Source organism: Heptranchias perlo, chromosome 20 (assembly GCF_035084215.1).
Source record: "Heptranchias perlo isolate sHepPer1 chromosome 20, sHepPer1.hap1, whole genome shotgun sequence".
Classification (NCBI taxonomy): domain Eukaryota; kingdom Metazoa; phylum Chordata; class Chondrichthyes; order Hexanchiformes; family Hexanchidae; genus Heptranchias; species Heptranchias perlo.
In genome coordinates this window covers 4,735,635-4,756,667 of record NC_090344.1, presented here as the reverse complement: position 1 = coordinate 4,756,667, position 21,033 = coordinate 4,735,635, and the positions used below count along the sequence as shown (strand labels likewise).

The 21,033-nt window shown below is 44.6% G+C and overlaps 4 non-coding genes across 4 annotated transcripts; all 4 read left to right on the top strand.

Annotated features, from left to right (window-relative positions):
* Positions 1-4,154: 4,154 nt before the first annotated feature.
* On the top strand, positions 4,155-4,228 carry trnai-aau (transfer RNA isoleucine (anticodon AAU)). The gene has a single exon. It is a non-coding gene; the product is annotated as a tRNA-Ile (tRNA).
* Positions 4,229-6,718: 2,490 nt separating this feature from the next.
* trnai-aau (transfer RNA isoleucine (anticodon AAU)) lies at positions 6,719-6,792 on the top strand. Its single transcript has one exon. It is a non-coding gene; the product is annotated as a tRNA-Ile (tRNA).
* Positions 6,793-8,861: 2,069 nt separating this feature from the next.
* Positions 8,862-8,935, top strand: trnai-aau (transfer RNA isoleucine (anticodon AAU)). The gene has a single exon. It is a non-coding gene; the product is annotated as a tRNA-Ile (tRNA).
* A 769-nt stretch (positions 8,936-9,704) lies between these two features.
* trnak-cuu (transfer RNA lysine (anticodon CUU)) lies at positions 9,705-9,777 on the top strand. The gene has a single exon. It is a non-coding gene; the product is annotated as a tRNA-Lys (tRNA).
* Positions 9,778-21,033: the final 11,256 nt, after the last annotated feature.

Sequence of the window (21,033 nt, the reverse complement as noted above, 5' to 3'; positions counted from 1 at the left end):
TTTTTTCTTTACCTTTCCCTGCTGGTGTTGCAGGTTCGATCAGCCTTTACCGTTCCAGGAAGCCTGAGAAGTCCATCAGGGGACAACATAGAGACAAGAGACAGGGAAAGATAGAGATACATGTAAATAAAGTCGAGTATAAATGGGTGGTTCTGCAAAGTAGCAGAATTTTAGTTGCAGATTGGGCAAGATTCTTTCTTGTGTATTTGAATTTTGCAAGAGTACATTGGGCACCAAATTAAAAGCGCCGGCCACGCTCGAGTATCTCTCATGCTCTGAGAGAGATAAATGAAGTGAGTTAGATCCAGTTCATTCATTTGAGCATTGAACGGATCTTTGAACAATAATTCATTGGGCAGAATTCGAACCTGCGAAGGAAAATTCCATTTGATCTTGAATTTAACGCTTCAACCACGCGGGGATCGTAGCGGCACATGGCCGTTCTTGCATGGCTATCGATCAGACTGAGTTGGGCTATCACAGGAGCTCTGTCCCACTGCATGTTCTTTCAGATAAGATTCCAAAAGGACACATGCATTTACTGATCATGTAAGTATTGGTGGTTCAGGGGTCGAATTCTCGCTCACCACCTGAAATGTTTGATTTCTGACCAATGGGGGATCCTTTTGCATTCCAACAGCATCCACCGAAAATCGGACCACGTGAAACTTTCTTGGCGCCTCATTGGGCAAATCAGGGTCAGTAAATCACAGTTTCGGAGTTTGAATCGCCTCGCGGGTCTCAGGCGTTGCTGTCAGGTCTCCACCTCTCCTGGAGGCGTGGGTTGGATTCTGAATTCCGGCATTTAATCCTTTACAATTACGGAGATATTTTTTGTTCCTTTGGCTTTGGTTGATTTTTCTGAGCTGTTGATTTGATCCGTCCAGAAAATTAACCCGATATCCGTCCACGGCAGGTTTATTTTTAAGTAAACCAGCAAGAAATATAAGAACGAATTGTCCTTCACAGCAGCTGCTTCGCACTCGCCTCCAAGTCGCTCCACGACCAGCAGAGAAATCTTGCCTTGGGTTGGCCCGCTCCCTGAATACATTAATTACTTTGCTACAATCGACGGTATCAAATATCAGCAAGTGAACAACAGCAGAACGGGAAACCACAGTAATCATGAATGATGCTGAGAAGAGCCCGAACCTGTGGAAGACAGACCAGGTTACGGGAAAGAAACAGCCGCCGCGAGCTTTCGGAAGCAGGGAAAGACTGTCTGTCTGACTGACTGGGAAAAGATTTTTTGCATGAAAATGAGTGCGGTTTGAAGTGTTGCAGCTCGAAGGCACTCCCTTCTGGTGAGGAGAGGCAAATGCTCCAGCAAAACAGCCGTGTTCGAGCAGACACAGAAAGCCTTAAGATTTGAGAAAGGAAAAGAGGCGTCCTGATCCACAGCGCCAACATTTTGAGCTGTCAACTTCCGAGAGCGGCCTTGAGCTAATTGCTGCTTGATCGCTCCTGTGAGACGGAATTGAACCAACGAACTTAAAGATCTACTCCTTTGAAGTGCTCTGTTCGACCATCAAAGCTGTCGGAGGCCGAAAAAAAACGGACCTCTCTTTGGTAATTGTTTAGTGAGCGCCTTTTGATGCTCTCAGACTCGTGGTGTCCCGTGCTCATGACCGAGGCTGACTCGGGACCTGTTTATCTCGCAGCGCTGTGAGAGTGTGAGCTGCTGCTTACTCTCTGCAATCTGAGCCAGTGGTGCAGTAAATAATGTATCTTCTAATAGATTAAAAACATTATAGGTTCGATTCTTACTCGGTTTAAAGGCTTCTGAATTTTTTGTATTACTTTATGACTTACAATGTGTAAAATGATAAAAATTCATCACATGCAAAGAACAAAAAATCTGATTAAAGTTTTGACTGTCTCCTGATGACCATGTCAGTATCTCCTTCAGTCTGAAATAAAAAGTTATCTGTTGATTAATGCTGATTCAAACAATGATGCAACGACGAACTGCGATTAATTTGCTTCATGCAGTTAATTCAACAGGTTCTTAATTCTTGTATAACGTTCATTCCCTGACTGGGAATCGAACCACGTGGCGGTGAAAACACCGAATTCGAACCACCAGCCCACCGGGGAGTTCTCAACATTCCGCACCAGACACTGTGGAACTGATGACATTTATTTCTCTTTCACTCTTTCGTGGTTCATTCAGCTCTGTATTTATTCTCAGGCCTCTGATCTCTCCATTCCTTTCAGCATTTGACTCCGGATATTCTTGTAGTTAAATATGAATAAGATACCATATCTCACAGCCCCGGTATATTTGCTGTTTCCCTCTGCAGTTCTGTACAAAATCAAACTGTACGCAGATACCGACAGTGTCTCTCTCTCTCTCACTCCCCACAGAAGCAGCAGGAGATGCCACTTTAAACTGCGTTGTCTTGCAGCTTTCCCAGAAGCTACATTTGATTCGGTGCGTCAATTTTGGGAAATTGAATGATTTTCACCGGCAGCTTCTGGTAGTATATTACCTCACTTTCTATTTCGTGTATATGGCTACTTGCACTTGGTGCTGTAATTGCCAGAACATCACCTTTTGTCCCGATCGTCGTTCGAATAGAAAATGCTATTTTGTACGAGCAGCTTGCCTGGCCCGAAAATGACAAGTGGGAAAGGCCTCGTTGGTCAGCTTGTTCACAGCAAAGAATGTTCAGCGTTACCTTGTGATCTAGTGTTAAGCATTGGGCGCTTTCATCGCCACGACAACAGTTCGATTGGTGTCTGTCTCAACATCTGCCGATTATACACTCTACCAAAAGTATACTGAACTCAAATTGCTGATTTTTCACTGTGAGGGCGAAGAGACATTAGTGGACATTAGTTATAAATTCATCAGCTGGGTTGCAACTTTGCTTCTCCGACCTTCTCAGTCTTCCTTTCTTTACACTTCTCTGCAGATTCAATCATCCTTGGCTGTTTAATAAAGCCTGAGAAGTCCATGAGGTGAAAACACAGAGAGTCAAGAGACTGATGAAAGTATAGAAACAAATATCAAGTTCTGCGAACGAGCAAGAATTTAACATGGAATTCGGGAGAGATTCCTTCAAATGTCTTGTAAGAGACGATTGGACACTCGTCCGCTGAAGTATCTGTTTGAAGGAGAGAAATGTGGTTGGTTAAATCTGGTTCATATTTATTTGAGCTTCAAACAACATTGAGAAACTGGACCTCGCTCAGAATCAATCGTCAAATATTCCAAAGCGAGAATCATACCCCAAGCCTAACAAGCCACCGGTAACAAACCACCGGTAATAAACCACCGGTAATAAACCACTGCAGCCACTGCACAATTAAGTACCAGCCGCAGCCGATCGGTTATCCTTTCAGATCTCTTCGATTAATCCAATCACGTTTTCTATTCCGATGTAGAGAAATGTCGAGTTGCACACTAACTATGACCTCCGTTCTCTTTCGCAAACATATCACTGAACAAAACTTCACAAGTCACCCAGGAAAAATAATTCAGTTCAACATCATTAGCTTCCGAAGGACCTGCGAGGACAGACTGACCAAACCTGCGTTCAGTCGTGAAGCTTGTGGGTGTGTTGTCACCCGAAGGGAGAGAGGCAGGCCTGTGACACAGAGCGAAGGCAGGAACTCAGAAATGTGGCCATTCAGGGCCATAAATGGGCAGACAGTCAGTCACAGTCATTGATTCCGACAGACAGCCCGGTTGTCGTTCAGTCAGTCGGGGAGCGAGGCCTGCAGTCAGCAAACAAAAAGCCTGAGAAGAAGACAGAGACCCAATCAGACGGATAAACAGACAGACAGATAGACAGACAGACATCTGACTCAACGTCAAAACGCAACGTGATCGAATCACGTTGCGGTGATATCATTTTCACAGCAGGTCAGGGTCCTGCCCACAGGTTTTATAGCAGGGCAGTTTTATTCTGGATGGGCTGTTCATTGTTAGTGAAAGAATATTGATCGGAATTTAATTTGTTACATTAAAGTGCTCTTTGTTTGTTAGTTTTTATCGACATCCTCGACAATGTATATACAGAAACAAGTAACAATGTTTAAGGGATGTGGTTTATTCAATATTCGTTAATAAACCCTGTCAGCTGGTGTAATAATAAACACAAACTACCCAACACGCGGGTAAGCCCATAAAGCTAAGATGTATACATGGCCGGTTAGCTCAGTTGGTTAGAGCGTGGTGCTAATAACGCCAAGGTCGCGGGTTCGATCCCCGTACGGGCCAGAAGGTTCCAATTGCAATACTTTTTTAACTTTTAAAAGTTTGGCAGACTTTGGAAACAAGCGAATCCATACAAAATGTCATGAGGTTAATTTTTTGGAGTAACATCCATTAATATGTTTTCTGATCTATCTTTTTGAGGTCCAAAGTGGACGGCCTCACACTTGCTGACGTTGAAATCCATTTGCCGCAGTATTGCCCATTCACTGAATCGAGTAATATCTCTCTGTAATCTCATTCTTCCATCCACACTGCTTATAATTCTGTCTATCTTTGTGTCATCGGCAAACTTGGATATGTGGTTCTCGATCCCGTCATCTAATATCAATGAGACCGCCTAAATTGGGGTAAATTCACATTCAGCTTCAATCTCCACATCATCTTCAGACATTTTATTGACTCCGTGTGTGTTGCGCCTTGGAAACTTCTGCACTTTGTCCTCTGGAGCTCAAATATAATTCAATTCGAACAACTGCAAAGATGTCAGAATCCACTTGGTGACTTTTCACTTAAAAGCAGTGAGATAACAGGGCTCGTCCGGGATTTGAACCCGGGACCTCTCGCATATTCCATTAGAAAAACGCCCTAAGCGAGAATCATACCCCTAGACCAACGTGCCGCTTGCTAGAAAGCCCTGCAACCGGTCTAAAATTTCACCATAGTCTTCAGCCGATCGGCTATCTTTTCCAACCGTTTCTGTCCACCCAATCTCGTTTTTTATTCCTATATTCAGCAATATCAAGTTGTACACTACCTATTTCCAGTCACCAATATTAGCCTCTCTTTACTAAATTCGTTTACAATGTACGACTTGTTTTTTCAAATAATACTTTTCAGAATTAGTTCATCTGAAGCTGCATTGGCATCTGTCTCGGCATCGTCAGAGTGTACAAGCTATCATAAGTATACTTTACTCACAGTGCTGTTTTATTTCACTGTCAGGGCGAAGAGACAAAAATGTGGAGACATTAGCTCCGAATTTATCAGCTGGGTTGCACCTTTACTTTTCCGACCGTCTCAGTCTTTTTTTCCTTTACCTTTCCCTGCTGGTGTTGCAGGTGAGATCAGCCTTTACCGTTCCAGGAAGCCTGAGAAGTCCATCAGGGGACAACAACGAGACAAGAGACAAGGAGAGATAGAGAGATTCATGTAAATAAAGTCGCTTATAAATGGGTGGTTCTGCAAAGTAGCAGAATTTTAGTTGCAGATTGGGCAAGATTCTTTCTTGTGTATTTGAATTTTGCAAGAGTACATTGGGCACCCAATTAAAAGCGCCGGCCACGCTCGAGTATCTCTCATGCTCTGAGAGAGATAAATGAAGTGAGTTAGATCCAGTTCATTCATTTGAGCATTGAACGGATCTTTAAACAATAATTCAGCGAGCAGAAATCAAACCTGCGAAGGAAAACTCCATTTGATCTTGAATTTAACGCTTCAACCACTCGGCGATCGCAGCGGCACATGGCAGTACTTACATGGCTGTAGATGCTACTTTAAACTGCCAGTTGCTTCAAACGATGCCCGATAGACCGGCGTTGTCTTGTAGCTTTCCCAGCAGCTTCATTTGATTCGGTGGGTCAAGTTTGGGAAATTGAATGATTTTCACCGGCAGCTTGTGGTAGTATATTACCTCATTTTCATTACTGGTAATGAACCACTGCAGCCACTGCAGAATTCGGTGCCACCCACAGCCGATCGGCCATCCTTTCAGACCTCTTCTATCCATCCAATCACGTTTTCTATTCCGATGAAGAGAAATGTCGAGTTGCACACTAACTATTTCCTCCGTTCTCTTTCGCAAACATATCACTGAACCAAACTTCTCAAGTCACTCAGCAAAAATAATTCAGTTCAAAATCATTAGCTTCCGAAGGACCTGCGAGGACAGACTGTCCAAACCTGCGTTCAGTCGTGAAGCTTGTGGGTGTGTTGTGATCCTAAGGGACAGAGACAGGCCTGCGACACAGAGCGAAGGCAGGAACTCAGAAATGTGGCCATAAATGGGCAGACAGTCAGTCACAGTCATTGATTCTGACACACGGCCCGGTAGTTGTTCAGTCAGTCGGGGAGCGAGGCCTGCAGCCAGCAAACAAAAAGCCTGGCCTGAGAATAAGGCCGAGACCCAATCAGACGGATAAACAGACAGACATCTGACACAACGTCAAAACGCAGCGTGATCGAATCACGTTGCGGTGATATCATTTTCACAGCAGCTCAGGGTCCTGCCCACAGGTTTTATAGCGGGGCAGTGTTTTATGGATGGGCTGTTGATTGTTAGTAAAATAATATTGATCGGAATTTAATTTGTTACATTAAAGTGCTCTTTGTTTGTTAATTTTGATCTACTTCCTCGACAGTATATACAGAAACAAGTAACAATGTTTAAGGGATGTGGTTTATTCAATATTCGTTGTAAAACCCTGTCAGCTGGTGTAAAAATAAACACAAACTACCCAACACGCGGGTAAGCCCATAAAGCTAAGATGTCTACATGGCCGGTTAGCTCAGTTGGTTAGAGCGTGGTGCTAATAACGCCAAGGTCGCGGGTTCGATCCCCTTACGGGCCATAAAGTTCCAATTGCAATATTTTGGTAACTTTTAAAAGTTTGGCAGACTTGAGAAACAAGCGAATCCACACAAAATGTCATGAGGTCAATTTTTTCGAGTAACATCCATTAATATGTTTTCTGATCTATCTTTTTGAGGTCCAAAGTGGACGGCCTCAAACTTGCTTACGTTGAAATCCATTTGCCGCAGTTTTGCCCATTCACTTAATCTAGTAATATCTCTCTGTAATCTCATTCTTCCATCCACACTGCTGAAAATTCTGTCCATCTTTGTGTCATCGGCAAACTTGGATATGTGGTTCTCGATCCCGTCATCTAATATCAATGAGACCGCCTAAATTGGGGTAAATTCACATTCAGCTTCAATCTCCACATCATCTTGAGACATTTTATTTACTCCGTGTGTGTTGCGCCTTGGAAACTTCTGCACTTTGTCCTCTGGAGCTCAAATATAATTCAATTCGAACAACTGCAAAGATGTCAGAATCCAATTGGTGACTTTTCACGAAAAAGCAGTGAGAAAACAGGGCTCGTCCGGGATTTAAACGCGGGACCTCTCGCATATTCCATTAGAAAAACGCCCAAAGCGAGAATCATACCCCTAGACCAACGAGCCACTTGCTAGAAAGCCCTGCAGCCGGTCTAAAATTTCACCATAGTCTTCAGCCGATCGGCTATCCTTTCCAACCGCTTCTGTCCACCCAATCTCGTTTTCTATTCCAAAATACAGCAATATCAAGTTGTACACGACCTATTTCCAGTCACCAATATTAGCCTCTCTTTACTTAATTCGTTTACAATGTACGACTTGTTTTTTCAAATAATACTTTTCAGAATTAGTTCATCTGAAGCTACATTGGCATCTGTCTCGGCATCGTCAGAGTGTACAAGCTATCATAAGTATATTTTACTCAGATTGCTGTTTTCTTTCACTGTGAGGGCGAAGAGACAAAAATGTGGAGACATTAGCTACGAATTTATCAGCTGGGTTGCACCTTTACTTTTCCGACCGTCTCAGTCTTATTTTCCTTTACCTTTCCCTGCTGGTGTTGCAGGTTAGATCAGCCTTTACCGTTCCAGGAAGCCTGAGAAGTCCATCAGGGGACAACATAGAGACAAGAGACAAGGAGAGATAGAGAGATTCATGTAAATAAAGTCGCTTATGAATGGGTGGTTCTGCAAAGTAGCAGAATTTTAGTTGCAGATTGGGCAAGATTCTTTCTTGTGTATTTGAATTTTGCAAGAGCACATTGGGCACCCAATTAAAAGCGCCGGCCACGCTCGAGTATCTCTCATGCTCTGAGAGAGATAAATGAAGTGAGTTAGATCCAGTTCATTCATTTGAGCATTGAACGGATCTTTAAACAATAATTCAGCGAGCAGAAATCAAACCTGCGAAGGAAAACTCCATTTGATCTTGAATTTAACGCTTCAACCACTCGGCGATCGCAGCGGCACATGGCAGTACTTGCATGGCTGTAGATGCTACTTTAAACTGCCAGTTGCTTCAAACGATGCCCGATAGACCGGCGTTGTCTTGTAGCTTTCCCAGGAGCTTCATTTGATTCGGTGGGTCAAGTTTGGGAAATTGAATGATTTTCACCGGCAGCTTGTGGTAGTATATTACCTCATTTTCATTACCGGTAATGAACCACTGCAGCCACTGCAGAATTCGGTGCCACCCATAGCCGATCGGCCATCCTTTCAGACCTCTTCTATTCATCCAATTACGTGGCCATAAATGGGCAGACATTCAGTCACAGTCATTGATTCTGACACACGGCCCGGTAGTTGTTCTGTCAGTCGGGGAGCGAGGCCTGCAGCCAGCAAACAAAAAGCCTGGCCTGAGAATAAGGCCGAGACCCAATCAGACGGATAAACAGACAGACAGATAGACAGACAGACATCTGACTCAACGTCAAAACGCAGCGTGATCGAATCACGTTGCGGTGATATCATTTTCAATATTCGTTTATTCAATATTCGTTGTAAAACCCTGTCAGCTGGTGTAAAAATAAACACAAACTACCCAACACGCGGGTAAGCCCATAAAGCTAAGATGTCTACATGGCCGGTTAGCTCAGTTGGTTAGCGCGTGGTGCTAATAACGCCAAGGTCGCGGGTTCGATCCCTGCACGGGCCATAAGGTTCCAATTGCAATATTTTGGTAACTTTTAAAAGTTTGGCAGACTTGAGAAACAAGCGAATCCACACAAAATGTCATGAGGTCAATTTTTTGGAGTAACATCCATTAATATGTTTTCTGATCTATCTTTTTGAGGTCCAAAGTGGACGGCCTCAAACTTGCTTACGTTGAAATCCATTTGCCGCAGTTTTGGCCATTCACTTCATCGAGTAATATCTCTCTGTAATCTCATTCTTCCATCCACACTGCTTATCATTCTGTCTATCTTTGTGTCATCTCTCTCTATGTTGGCGGAATCCATAATGTGGTGTTTTAATCTTGAAATTGGAGACAGACCAATCAGGCAAGAAATCAGGAATTACTTTAGCAAACAAAATACGGCCGAAAGCTGGAACTCTCTCTGCCAAAAGGATGTGGATTGTGGCTCAATTCAAATTTTCAAGAATGATATTGTCGATCATTTCTCGGTTTGGGTTCCAAGGGATTTGTGTCCAAGGCGGGGAAGGAGAGTTGAGTTGCAGATCACGTCATGATCGAATTGAATGGCACAGCAGGAAGAGGGGCTGAATGGCCCTCTCCTGTTCCGATGTTCCTTTTCAGCTCAGCGTGGTGCTGAATGACGTGCAAAAGGCATCAGACTGACTCCAGAATGAAAATCAGGTGCACAGAAGGAGAAACGCTGAGATTGCAGAACGAACTGAACCCTTGCAGCAAAGCCAACAGCTGTCTCTCTACAATAATAGAATGGGAAAAATTTTAGCAACCAGCCCGGCTAGCTCAGTCGGTAGAGCATGAGACTCTTAATCTCAGGGTCGTGGGTTCGAGCCCCACGTTGGGCGCATTTGTGTTCTATTTTTCACAATGGGTAATAACATTTTCAAATTGCAACCTCTTTTCTCGAGTTCATGAAATCCAGTTAAAAAACAGACACAACACTGAGCTGTGTGAAATGAAACCTTGAGCGTTGCCAAATATCCAGTCCCTCCCGATTCTACCTTCTCATTCCCTCCAGATGGGACACGGCAGATTATCGGTTCAATCGGCTTCATTTATTGCTGTTATAAAAAATGTTGAAGGTTAGAAATTGTAACATTTAGAAGATGACATCTCTGGATCCATTCGCCTCTCTGATACATCTTGAGCCCCCCTTACCCTCTTTGATTCTCGCTGAGCTCCTTAACTTCTCTGATACACTCTGTCTCTGACCTCAGAGAGTCCATGATCATCTTTGAACCTTGTCAGCGTTCTTTACCTTCTCTCATACCCACTGAGTGCCCCTTACACAGATCTGCCCTGAGCCCCCTTACACTCTCTCAGACTCGGCAGTCCTTCCCCTCTCTCAGTTCTTAATGTACTCTCCGATGCCCTCTGACAGTCCCTTCCCTTCTCTGAGCCCCCTGACACTTTCTGATGACATCTGACTATCCCTTCCCCGCTCTGAGATCCCCTTGCACTCTCTGATACCCTCTGACAGTCCCTTCCCCTCTCTGAGATCCCCTTGCCCCGATGGATCGCCACTAAGAAGCCATTAGGCTCCCTGATACATTCTCAGAAACCATTACCCTCCCTGATATCCAAGTGCGATGTAATTTTACAGGTGGATCGATCGGTCTGTGTTAAGGATGAGATCCAGAATTTGTTCGGTCGCTGCTCCTTCGGACTCTCGGAATCTGAGAGCTCTATCGGCGATCGGTAACGATCTGCTACTATAAACTGGGTGTGGGTGTATGAGCGCGCTGTTGCTTTATAAACCGAATGAGTTCATATATGAGAGCGATGTTTATATATGAACTGTGGGTGTATATATATATATGAGTGCGATGTTTATATATGAACTGTGGGTGAGTATATATGAATGCGATGTTTATAAGTGAACTGTGAGTGAGTATAAATGAGCCACAGCAATGTGGTTGATTCCTAATTGCCCTCTGAAAAGGCCTAGCAAGCCACTCAGTTGTAAAACCTCGCTAATAAAAGTCATAATAAGAATAAAACCGGACGGACCACCCGGCATCGGACCACTAGGCACCGGACACGACAAAGGCAAACCAAGCCCAGTCGACCCTGCAAAGTCCTCCTCACTAACATCTGGGGACTTGTGCCAAAATTGGGAGAGCTGTCCCACTGACTAGTCAAGCAACAGCCTGACAGAGCCATACTTACAGAATCATACCTTTCAGCCAACGTCCAAGATTCTTCCATCACCATCCCTGTGCATGTCCTGTCCCACCGGCAGGACAGACCGACCAGAGGTGGCGGTGCAGTGATATACAGTCAGGAGGGAGTGGCCCTGGGAGTCCTCAACATTGACTCTGGACCCCATGAAATCTCATGGCATCAGGTCAAACAAGTGCAAGAAAAGCTCCTGCAGATTACCACCAACCGCCCACCCTCAGCTGATGTATCAATCCTCCTCCATGTTGAACACCACTTGGGGGAAGCACTGAGGGTAGCAAGGGCACAGGATGTACTCTAGATGGAGGACTTCAATGTCCATCACCAAGAGTGGCTCGGTCGTATCACTGCTGACTGAGCTGGCCGAGGCCCGAAGGACATAGCTGCCAGACTGGAACTGCGGCAGATGGTGAGAGAACCAACACGATGGAAAAAGTTACTTGACCTCGTCGTCACCAATCTACCTGTCGCAAATGCATCTGTCCATGACAGTATTGGTAGGAGTGACCACCGCACCGTCCTCGTGGAGACGAAGTCCCGTCTTCGCACTGAGGACACCATCCAACGTGTTGTGTGGCACTATCAGCGTGCGAAATGGGATAGATTCAGAACAGGTCTCGCAGCTCAAAACTGGGCATCCATGAGGTGTTGTGGGCCATAAACAGTAGCAGAAATGTATTCCAGCATAATCTGTAATATCTTGGCCCGGCATATTCCTCACTCTACCATTAATAAACAAGCCAGGGGATCAACCCTGGTTCAATGTGGAGTGCATAAGAGCATGCCAGGAACAGCACCAGGCGTACCTAAAAATTAGGTTCCAACCGAGTGAAGTTACAATTCAGGACGACATGCATGCTAAACAGCGGAAGCAACATGCCATAGACAGAGCGAAGCGATTCCACAACCAACGGATCACATCAAAGCTCTGCAGTCCTGCCACATCCAGTCGTGAATGGTGGTGGACAATTAAACAACTAACGGGAGGAGGAGGCTGTGTAAACATCGCCATCCTCAATGATGGCAGAATCCAGCACGTGAGTGCGAAAGACAAGGCTGAAGCGTTTGCAAACATCTTCAGGAAGAAGTGCCGAGTGGATGATCCATCTCAGCCTCCTCCCGATATCTCCACCATCACAGCAGCCAGTCTTCAGCCAATTCGAATCACTCCCAGTGATATCAAGAAACGGCTGAGTGCACTGGATACAGCAAAGGCTATGGGCCCCGACAACATCCCGGCTGCAGTGTTGAAGACTTGTGCTCCAGAACGAGCTGCGCCTCTAGCCAAACTGTTCCAGTACAGCTAAAACACTGGCATCTACCCGACAACGAGGAAAATTGCCCAGGTATGTGCTGTCCACAAAAAGCAGGACAAATCCAATCCGGCCAATTACCGCCCCATCAGTCTACTATCAATCATCAGCAAAGTGATGGAACGTGTCGTCGACAGTGCTATCAAGCGGCACTTACTCACCAATAACCTGCTCACCGATGCTCAGTTTGGGTTCCGCCAGGATCACTCGGCTCCAGACCTCATTACAGCCTTGGTCCAAACATGGACAAAAGAGCTGCATTCCAGACGTGAGGTGAGAGTGACTGCCCTTCATTTCAAGGCAGCATTTGACCGAGTGTGGCACCAAGGAGCTCCAGTAAAATTGAAGTCAATGGGAATCAGGGGGAAAACTGTCCAGTGGCTGGAGTCATACTTAGCAAAAAGGAAGATTGTAGTGGTTGTTGGAGGCCAAACATTTCAGCCCCAGGATATTGCTGCAGGAGTTCCTCAGGGCAGTGTCCCAGGCGCAACCATCTTCAGCTGCTTCATCAATGACCTTCCCTCCATCATAAGGTCAGAAATGGGGATGTTCGCTGATGATTGCACAGTGTACAGTTCCATTCGCAACCCATCAAATCACGAAGCAGTTCGATCCGGCATGCAGCAAGACCTGGACAACATCCAGGCTTGGGCTCATCAGTGGCAAGTAACATTGGCGCCAGACAAGGGCCAGGCAATGACCATCTCGTACAAGAGACAGTCTCACCACCTCCCCTTGACATTCAACGGCATTACCATCGCCGAATCCCCCACCATCAACATCCTGGGGCTCCCCATTGACCAGAAACTTAACTGGACCATCCATATAAATACTGTGGCTGCAAGAGCAGGTCAGAGGCTAGATATTCTGCGGCGAGTGACTCACCTCCTGACCCCCCAAAGTCTTTCTACCATCTACAAGTCACAAGTCAGGAGTGTGATGGAATAATCTCCACTCGCCTGGATGAGTGCAGCTGCAACAACACATAAGAAGCTCGACACCATCCAGGACAAAGCAGCCCGCGTGATTGGCACCCCATCCACCACCCTAAACATTCACTCCCTTCACCACCGGCGCACAGTGGCTGCAGTGTTCACCATCCACAGGATGCAGTACAGCAACTCGCCAAGGCTTCTTCGACAGCACCTCCCAAACCCGCGACCTCTACCAGCTAGAAGGACAAGGGCAGCAGGCACATGGGAACAACACCACCTGCACGTACCCCGCCAAGTCACACACCATCCCGACTTGGAAATATATCGCCGTTCCTTCATCGTCGCTGGGTCAAAATCCTGGAACTCCCTTCCTAACAGCACTGTGGGAGAAGCTTCACCGCACGGACTGCAGCAGTTCTAGAAGGCGGCTCACCACCACCTTCTCAAGGGCAATTAGGGATGGGCAATAAATGTTGGCCTCGCCAGCGACGCCCACATCCCATGCACGAATAAAAAAAATGCGATTTTTATATATAAGCTGTGGGTGAGTATTAATGAATGCGATATTTATATATGAGCTGTGGGTGAGTTTATATGAATGCAATGTTTATATATGAACTGTGGGTATTTATATATGCGTGCGATGTTTATATGTGAAATGTGGGTATGTATATATGAGTGCGATGTTGATCGATGGACTGTCGATTTGTTTTTGTGGGTGCGATGTTTATATATGAACTGTCGTTGTATATATAGGTGTGCGATGTTTAAATATGAACTGTGGGTGAGTGTATATGAGTGAGATGTTTATATACGAACAGTGGATGTGTATATATGAGTGCAGTATTGACATATGAACTGTGGGTGTTCATATATGAGTGCGATGTTTATATATGAACTGTGGGTGTTCATATATGAGTGCGATGTTTATATATGAACTGTGGATGTGTTTTATGAGTGCGATGTTTATATATGAACTGTGGGTGTGTATATATGAGTGTGATGTTTATATATGAACTGTGGGTGTGTATATATGAATGAGATGTTTATATATGAACTGTGGGTGTGTATATATGAGTGCGATGTTTATATATGAACTGTGGGTGTGTATATATGAGTGTGATGTTTATATATGAACTGTGGATGTGTTTCTATGAGTGTGATGTTTATATATGAACTGTGGGTGTGTATATATGAGTGTGATGTTTATATATGAATTGTGGGTGTGTGTTTATGCGTGCGATGTTCATATATGAACTGTGGGTGCGTATATATGAATGAGATGTTTATATATGAACTGTGGGTGTGTATATATGAGTGAGATGTTTATATATGAACTGTGGGTGTGTATATATAAGTGCGGTGTTTATCCATGGACTCTGGTTGGGTATATATGAGTGTGGTGTTTATATATGAAGTGCGGTAATGAACAGCAAGGCGTCGCTGGGGTTATATTTTCTAGCAAGACAATGGCGAAAAGTTGCATTTGCTTTGGTGTCCCAATAGCTCAGTCGCGGTTGCATTAGACTGAAAACTTAAAGGTCTTTGGTGTAATCCAGTGTTTGGCAGTTTTTGGTTATTTAGTTTCTTCTTCTTTGGGTCGATTCTCGCATTTATTTGCAGTGAAATTTTATCCCCACCACTGAAGGATTGGGGATGGAACAGAGAGACATCAACGATGGGAAATATTGATATCGTCTGTATTTGGTTTTTATTTCTCTGTTACCTTCTGCCTTTTTCTCTTGGTTTTGTCTCTCTCGTTGCCGGGTGACTATTTGATGTGATGCATTTGTTCTAAACTGATACATTTTCCACATCTCGGGGCGGTCAGACCCGCTCTGTCTTTCTGTTGTTGCTGATGATCATTAATGGGAACAGGCCGCGAGTTAAACGTTTCTCTGCAAACCGGAGAAAGAAAAATAAAAATAAAGACGTGTTTCTCCGGCCCAGGGGTAAAGTTGCAATGGATGCTATTCAATAAAATTGTCGCGTGAATTTGTCTGTGGATCTGATTGTAAAGCTTGGATTTTAAAATTACGAAAACCCAAAACAAAGCCCCTTATCAGACCATACAACAATCAAACCCGCGATCACGACATGATGGCATGTTTTACTTTAGCAAGCTGTGCAACCAGTCTCCTAAAATGCAGTCTGAAAAGCGTTTCACATACAAAACAAATCATTATTAAACTTGTGACTGTCACTCGGTAACCTCGTTAGCGTCTCTTTCAGTCTGCAACAGAAAGTTATAGGTTGGTTAATGGTGTTTAAATAAATATTCCTCTTTTCGTCGAGTTTATTTGGTTTCATGTAATTAATTATATAGGTGTGAACGCCGAATCATAACCACGAGCCCACCAGGCACCTGTACGGACAGTCCACCCAATCCGGTTACTTTGATCATCTGCCCTCCTCTGCTAGAAAAACAATAGGATGAACAGCCCTTGTCTGTGAAAAGGTGTCCTCTCCCCTTGATCAAACTAATGTGTGCAATTGATGAACTGGAGTGAATTGCGCTCGAAGCAGATCTGGAAAATGCGCAATGCAGCCGCACAGGAATTCCAAATCCACTCTACGTGGAGGAAAAGGAGTGACAGAAACAGAAGGAGATGCCACGTGAAAGATTTGGACCCGGACCTGCTGCATGAGATTTTAAATGTTGTCAGCCTTTAACTGTAGCTCACAGTGTGAGAACAGTCATTGTTATCATTTGCCTTTAAGGTATCTTCTTGTACTGCATCTCTTCAATATCCCCGGGTTGTTACAGCACTGCTTTCTTCAAATTAAATCCCATTGTGAAAACATACACGATTTCAAACCAAAGCGAGGTGTGTGAGATTGGAAGGAGAGTGTGAGTGGGGATCATGGGCCCGTGCGTGCGTGCATTTTGGAAATGGGAACAGAGACATCCGCTGCTTGTTGGAGTATTTCACCTCATTTTCCATTTCACGCGCAGGCCTGCCCGCACTCGGTACTGTCATGGCCTGAACAAGTCTTTCGTGTTCTCACAGAAAATGCCACTTTGTGCGAGCAGTTTGTCCGGACTGGGCTGCAATGAGGTAGGACACTGGGAGTATTCAATTAATGAAATCAGTACTTCAAACAGAAAACATTCTTCACTCACTCATCCTGAGACATTAGGGTCTCTATACTTGAATTATTGTTCCATTCATTGGAACTTAGGAACATGAGTAGACCATCCAGCCCCTCGAGCGTCCAGGTTAATACATCCTTCCTGAGGTGGGTGCCCAGAACTGAATGCAATCCTCCAGTTGGGGTCTTGCCAGAGCTCTGTGCAGCTGTAACATAACATCCACCCCTTGTTTTCCAGCCCTCTTGAGATAAACGGGGAGAGTGAGAGCTCAAGAGAGAAAGCGAGAGTGAGCAAATGGGAGAGAGAGAGAGGATTATGCATTGCACAAACCGTCCCTGTGTCGATTTCTCAGGAGCGCTGTGAATCCCCACTGAGCTTTTGAACCACTTACTGCACCGCAGCAAAAGTTCCAAAACAGCATATGGGTAACGTGAAATAACCTAATCGACAGCCGATTTGTGGTGCCATGGATAGCACGTGGGACTTCTTCAAATCACTGCAAAGGTTGTGTGTCCAAATCTCACCATCGTTGAATTTTAGTTCAGGGTTCGGTGATTTCGGCGCTGGGAAGTGAAATTTTGCAGCAAAACCGCAACAGGATCATTAATGCTCGTCAAGGAAGGGAAATAACCCCCTACACTTCATCTGATACAAGTGGCTCCAGTCCCACCCGAATTTATAATGCTTAATCCACTCTGAGCTGGATTGGCGAAACACTCTCAAGAAGGAGGCACATCATCTGCTCACCACAAAAGTCAATCTGCTGGACTTCCGGCTCTGTCAGACTGCATGTTCCTTCAGTCAGGTTTCCAACTGGACACATGCATCCTGCTGCCGTGCGAGCATTGGTGCTTGAGGGGTAGACTTCTTGCTTGCAGTAATTCTATTCCTGTGAAAGTCGCTCCTGAAGATCGCAAGATGGAAAGTATCGTGACTGAGCGGTCGAACGCGCAGGGTTAAAGCTCAGGCTAAATTCCATAATTTGTAGATGGATCAAAATCATAGTTTGCGGCTCCAATACCGCAGCCTCCCTCCTGTAAACTAATAACACTAAATATCTCATCTGATATTGCAACAAGAGGAACCACGTGGCGATACAAATAATTGATGCATTTTGGAACACCTCAATTATACGTTCAGCTCCGTTCGAAATGTTCACAAGGAAAAGGATTTGTTGATCTAAGTGAGACTCGACTAACAACCTCGCCATTTCCCGACCTTGTACGGTCATATAAGGACCGCGCACTGACTGATTGCACTGCTCGAGCCCGGTCACTTTGATCACCTCTCCTACTCTGCTGCAAAGAATCTTAAGGTGAGAAACGTGTCCTGTCCCCGTGATGAAAATAATATCTGCACGTTCACTTTCAGCTTCTTTCACATCCTCTGCTCCATCGCACTACAATCGGGTTTTCTGTGAACAGGTCAAAATAAACACTGGCAGAAATTCTAAGAGCAGTGGGATTCAAACCCACGCCTCGAAAGAAATTAAATTTAACACCTTCGACCGCGAGGCCGCGCTACCATAATGTCACAGTAATGTTTAAAGAGCTGTTTAATGCTCCAATAAATGAATTGAAGCTAATTGACCGCATTTAGCCGGTGCTGGGGTTGTTCTCCTTCGAGCAGAGAACGTTAAGAGGAGATTTGATCGAAGTGTTCAAAATCATGAAGGGTTGAGATAAATAAATAAAGAGAAACTGTTCCCATTGGCGGAAGGGTCGAGAACCAGAGGACACAGATTTAAGGTGATTGGCAAAAGAACCAAAGGCGATATGAGGAAACAGTTCTTTACCCAGCGAGTAGTTATAATCTGGAATGCGCTGATTGAAAGGCGGCTTTCAAAAAGGAATTCGATAAATACTTGAAGGGAAATAAATTCAGGGCTAACGGGAAGGAGCGGGGGAATGGGACTATCTTGACTGCTTTAACAACGAGCCGGCACGAGCTCGATGGGCCGAATGGCCTCCCTCTCTGCTGTAACCATTTTATGATTCTATGATTCTGTTTATACTCTTTATTTTCTTTGCATGCATTTCTCTATCTCTCCCTGTCTCTGTCTCTTGTTTTGTCCTCTAATGGACTTCTCAGGCTTCCGTGAACGGCGACGGCTGATCGATCCTGCAACACCAGCAGAGAAGGTTAAAGAAAGGTTGAGACGGTTGGAAAAGTAAAGGTGCAACCCAGCTGCTGCAGTCAATGTCTAAACATTAAGATCTCTTCGCTCTCACAGTAAAACAAAGCACCAATTTGATTAAAGTATACTTATGGGAGAGTGTATGTTATCACCATGCCGAGACAGACGGCAAAACATATCATAGAATCATTAAAATTTACGTTAGCGGAGGCCATTCGGCCCATCATGTTTGTACCGGCCGGAAAAGAGATATCCAGCATCACCCGATTTACCAGCGTTTAGTCCGTAGTCTTGTCGGTTACGGCTCTTCAAGTGCATATTGAAGTCCTTTTTAAACCCGATGAGGGTTTCTGCTTCTCCCACCCTCTCAGGCAGTGAGTTCCAGACCCCCACCACCCGCTGGGTGGAACAAAATTCCCCTCTGCTCCGCTCTAATCCTTCTACCAATTACCTTAAATCTATGACCCTTTTTATTGAACTCTCTGCTACGTGAATCAGGTCCTTCCTATCCACTCTATCGAGGCCCGTGATAATTTTATACACCTCAATTAAATCTCGCCTCAGCCTCGTCGGTTCCAGAGAAAACAACCTCAGCCTATCCAATCTATCCTCATAGCCAAAATTCTCCACTCTTCGCAACATCGTCGTAAATCTCTGTACCATTTCGAGTGTAGTCCCATCTTTCCTGTAATGTGGTGACCAAAACTGTACGCAATACTCCAGCTGTAGCGGAACTTGTGTTTTATTCAGTTCCAGAATAACCTCCCTGCTCTTACATTCTATGCCTCGGCTTATAAAGCAAAGTATCCTTTATACCTCTTTAACCACCTTAACCACCTCTCCTCTTCCCTTCAGGGATCTGTGGACATGCACTCCAAGGTCTCTCTTTTTAACGACACCTCTCAGTATCCTCCAAAGCAATGTAGTTTCCGAGCAACTAATTCTGAAACATCTTGCTTGATAATATAAGTCGTAGAGACGAAACCAATTTAGTAAAGGGAAACGAATATTGGTGACTGGAAATAGTTAGTGTACAACTTGATATTGCTGTGTACCGGAATAGAAAACGAGATTGGATGGACAGAAGAGGTCTGAAAGGGTAGCCGATCGGCTATGGGAGACAGCGAAACTTTAAACTGGCTTCAGGATGTAAGTAACAGCGTCTGGTTGGTCTAGATGTATGATTCTTGTTTCGGGGGCTTTGGTTGATTAATAGCTGAGAGTCCCGGGGTAAAATCCCCAATAAGCTCTTGCTGTTCAGCTACGTTGAGTGTAAAATTCACCAATTGGCTTCTGACATCTTTTCAGTGTTCCTGTTGGTAGGATTAAAGTGCATGTTTGAGCTCCAGAGGACAGAGTGCTGAAGTTTCCAAAGTGCAACACATGTGAAGTAAATAAAATGTCTCAAGATGATGCAGAGATTGATGCTGAATGTGAATCTCCCCCTATTCAGGTGGTCTCATTGATATTGGATGACGGGACAGGGAACGACATATGGAAGTTTGCCGATGACACCAAAATGGGCAGCGTTATAAGCAGTGCAGATTATATAGGAAGAGGAACACAGGAACAGGAGTAGACCATTCAGCCCCTCGTGCCTGCTCCGCCATTTGATAAGATCATGGCTGATCTGTGATCTAACTCCATATACCTGCTTTTGGCCCATATCCCTTAATACCTTTGGTTGCCAAAAAGCTATCTATCTCAGATTTAAATTTATAAATTGAGCTAGTATCAATTGCCATTTGCGGAAGAGAGTTCCAAACTTCTACAACCTTTTGTGTGTCGAAATGTTTTCTAATCTCGCTCCTGAAAGGTCTGGCTCTAATTTTTAGACAGTGCCCCCTACTTCCAAAACCCCCAACCAGCGGAAATAGTTTCTCTCTATCCACCCTATCTGTTCCCCTTAATATCTTATAAACTTCGATCAGATCACCCCTTAACCTTCGAAACTCTGGAGAATGCAACCCCAATTTGTGTAATCTCTCTTCGTAACTTAACCCTTGAAGTCCGGGTATCATTCTGGTAAATTCCAGAGAGACATTAATATAATGAATGAATGGGCAAAACTGTGGCAAATGGATTTCAATTTAGGCAAGTGTGAGGTCATCCACTTTGGACCTCAAAAGGATAGATCAGAATACTTTATAAAAGGTGAAACATTCGAAACTGTGGAGTTCCAAAGGAACTTCGGTGTCCATGTACATCGATCAATAACATGTCATGGACAGGAACAGAATATAATCAAAAAGGCTAATGGAATGGTGGCCTATATGTTTGGAGGATGAGAATAGACATTATGCTACAGCTACACAAAGCTCTGGTTGGACCACACCTGGAGTACTGTGTTCAGTTTTGGGCACCGCACCTTAGGAAGGATATATTGGCCTTGGAGGGAGTGCAGTGTGATTTACTAGAAAGATAACTGGACTCTAAGCGAT